Genomic DNA, 4,106 nt, shown 5'->3' on the forward strand with positions numbered 1-4,106 from the left:
TTAATGTTTGACCAATATTTACCCTATAGTCTAAAATTAAAGATTTTACTTTTAATGACATCCATTATTAAAATTTACAAAAGAAATTTAACTTTTATATATATATATATATATATATATATATATATATATACGTATATATAATTACCTATTATATAGATTTCATTTAAAAATAATAACCCCAATAACAATTGTAGAAATAACTTTTCTAACAATGACTAAATCCCAAATGGGGTTACCCATTTCAAATTTGCAAAGGTTTCCCCCCCTTTATTATTATTATTATCTTTTCGAACCCTAACTAGGGTTTGTTTATTTCTATAACTAAACATTATTTATTTTTATCAATATCTAATCCTAACCCAAAATTGGGTTAGGGCTTCTTAGTTTCTAACATATTTTTTTTTGTTTGAAATGTGTGTGTGTGTGTGCAGGTGTGGCAGCCATGGCGGCCGAGCAAGAAAAGGATTGAAGCAATGATTTTGTTAATGCTTTGATGGCCGAAGGGTTTTCAAAGGGGGCGGTGGTGGTGGCCGCATGACGGCTCATGGGCACCACTGTGGATACCCACAATGGCGATGGTGCCACTCACTATGGTTACCCACAATGGCGATTGCGGTGTTGTCCAATGTGGTTATCCATAGTGGCGGGAGCGAAGCCGCCCACTGTGGATACTCATAGTGGCAGCAGCGAAGCCGCCCACTATGGGTAACCATAGTGGCGGTTGAGCCTCCACTGTGGTTATCCATGGTGGTAGCCAGGATTCTGGGCAAGGTAAAGATTTTTTTTTTGGAATTAAAATGTTTTAAAATATATAATATATAGATTAATGTATATAATAATATATAATAATATATAATGTATATATATATGTGTTATTATATATATATTTTGACAGAAAAATGCATCAAGATTAAAATATTAAATAACCAGAATACTGAGGTAAAATGTATTTCTTTTATTTCTAGCTTATTATTATTTCATTATATATATATATACTTAAATCTGCATTTTCCATTACTTAGAGGAGGTTATATTTTCAATAAAACAGAATAGAATAATTTTTATTTTCTTTCAATAACATATAGTTTTCTTTTGATTTAAAATAACAATACCTAGATTAATCTATTTTCCACTACACAGGCATTTTCAGAATAGTAAAAAAAATAGCAGAAATGATTTGATTTACAGCTGCAACTAACCTTTTCTAAAATCCATTTAATCAATAAACAACAAGATGCAATGCAAGATTAAAACCAACTCTAAGATGTCTATTAATTTTTTTTGTTTAAACTATAGAGAGAAATAAATGTTTCTTCTCTTTTATTAATAACTACACTACTAACATTTAGATAATTTCATTTCTTTTTTCTTAGAGAATGACATAAAAGAAAAATGAAACAACTTTAAGATACATTAGTTCTCCCTCTTTTTTTTCCTTTTCAAGATGCCTTCAAAATAAAAACAAAAAGCAAGTTTATTTTCATCTTTCTCAAGCAATAAACAGAAATAATGAAATAACTCAAGCCTTTCTTTACTCTTTATTTCTTGTAATGAACTAATCAAATAAATATGTTTATTACATCATGATTTCCTTCACTAAAATAGGAAGACTATAAAAATCAAGCCTCTTCATTTCTACCAAATGAGGGCTTGCCAAATACATTTATTTTCTTGCAACTAAATACATTAAAAATATAAGATCATGCCATAGCTTCCCTTCCAATTTTTATTCTCAAGTAAACCTGCAATAAAAGTTTGTAGGTTGTGATCATGGAGGCTCACCTCCCAACCTAGGCTTACATGAAGCCACCCCCGAGCTAGGAGAACCAAGGCTAAATGGGTTACACACAAACATAAACACACAAGTAAGAAGAACTCACAACACAAGCACTCCCAACCTAGGGATAAACAACATCACTTAAGTGACTATTTCTTGTAGGGTGAAGGTGGACCATGTACCTAGAGGAGAAATCTGCATGTAGGAGAACATAATGCCTTTGCAAGGATACCAAGTAGAATATCTACAAGTTCAAACTTGACCCAACAATACCTTTATATCCCCCATGGCATACAAGCCCAAATCTCCCCTTATGACCCCCACTGCATAAACATAAAACACTATGCAGCAAGGGTCCCATAACCCTTATGTATCACTCTCTTCCAAAGAGAGTCTCTACACTCTTAGGATGTCAAATAACCCTTCACCTCAAGGCTACTCTACCCTCCCAAGGGTGAGTATGGCCTTGAAACACCCCAAATAATAAACATGATACAAGCAATGTAAAAGAAACACAAGAAGAACTCAAACATCTTCCATGACTACAAAGAAACAACTAAAGAAAACACATACAATCTTTCATATACAATGCAAAACATAAAAGGAAGTATTTCAACCAACCTTAAAACCTGCAAATGGGATGAATAGAAGTTGTAGGAGAGTTGCCCAATCCACTAATCTTTTCCTTCTCAAGACTTGGCCAAAAACTTCCATACCAAATATCCAAATTTCTCAAGATTCTATGTCTCCAAAAAAATGGAGAGTGGGTGATCAAAATTCTCCCTCTCAAACCATTCCCTAAAAAGACACTCCTCACTCTTACCAATCCTCTTGGGAAGGGTGAAGGATTTTCATAGGTTGGTCTTCCCAACACTTTACAAGCTCTCTACACAAGGCACCCTAAAAAGGTGAAAGAAAATGGGGAAGAACAAATATCACTTATTAAGAAGGTTGTCTAACCTAGGCAAGATCCTCAAAAGTTGAAATTCGACTATCTTGAAAAATTCAACTTTTGAGGTGACTAGAGAGTCACTAGGGAGTGGACACATGGCTAAAATTGGCCTTTACCCATAGGTACATCATATGACCCATTAAAAATGCCCCTAACCTGACTTTAGGAGTTAGTTTAACCCTCTAGAAACTCACCCAAAGTTTACCTATGGGTCAACCTTGAGTTGACCTTTCTAATGACTCCCTATCCAAGACTTTCTTGGGACCATACTAGGATATTTGAAAAATGCATTGGTAAAACAAATTCCTTCCAAGGGACATGTCACTGCCAACTCACTTTACAACACATGTGTCAAGTGACACCACAAAATTACACATCACTTAAATACACATGGCAATGTCCCTTTGTTGGAATTAATAAATTTAACAATTTCAAATTAAACACACATCCAAGCATAAACATTTACAAATAAAGCACATTTACACACAAGGTGTTGTCTCTCCAAATAGACAACCCTTGGCTTCACAAACGCACATAGGTTTAGGCTTGATTCTCTGAATAGTTTCTATGGTCACATGGATCAGTTTTCCTGCACATCTCACTTTGCACAATAGTAATTCCAAAAATCACATATAATATTATCATATGAAAATAATACAATTCAGACATGTGCACACAATTTCAATTATAATAATCAAATTTCCAATTATCCAATAAAATTCACATAAAATAATATACTAAATGGCATCATCATAATCATCATGAAATTTAATCATTTATAAAGCATGCATCCATAATGTCTAGCATCAAAATAAAGTACTGGAAATCAGAGATAAATGACATACACCATATCAATGTTATCCAATCACTGGATCATATAGAATCTATGTCCATAATACATCAAAATAAAGTATCAATAATAGGTCCAATATGAAAATAACTGAAATGCTATGATGGCTTGGGGTAGGGCCTCACACCCTCCCCCTATAGGCATGAACTTCTTCCTAGAGTTCATAAAAAAGATGGGGGTATTGAGATCTCATCTGTGCCGCATCCTCCCATGATGTCGTAACCTCATCATAACAATCCCACTGGACCCTAACCTGGTCTAGTTCTCAACCTCGAAGAGCCAGCATTCAGCGAGCCAAAATGCGAATGGGCTCCAAAGCTAGCTGCCCGTCCGACTCCACCTACAAGGCATCCCAATCTATAATATGAGACTCATCATAAATATATTTCCTCAGAACCGATACATGAAACACATCGTGGATGTGTGATAGGCTAGGTGGCAAAGCTAGATGATATACAACTGGTCCTATCCTCTCTAGGTTCTTAAATGGTCCAACAAAGTGAGGTACGAGCTTAGAACCCTTT

The sequence above is a fragment of the Cryptomeria japonica genome, chromosome 1 (assembly GCF_030272615.1).
Source record: "Cryptomeria japonica chromosome 1, Sugi_1.0, whole genome shotgun sequence".
Classification (NCBI taxonomy): domain Eukaryota; kingdom Viridiplantae; phylum Streptophyta; class Pinopsida; order Cupressales; family Cupressaceae; genus Cryptomeria; species Cryptomeria japonica.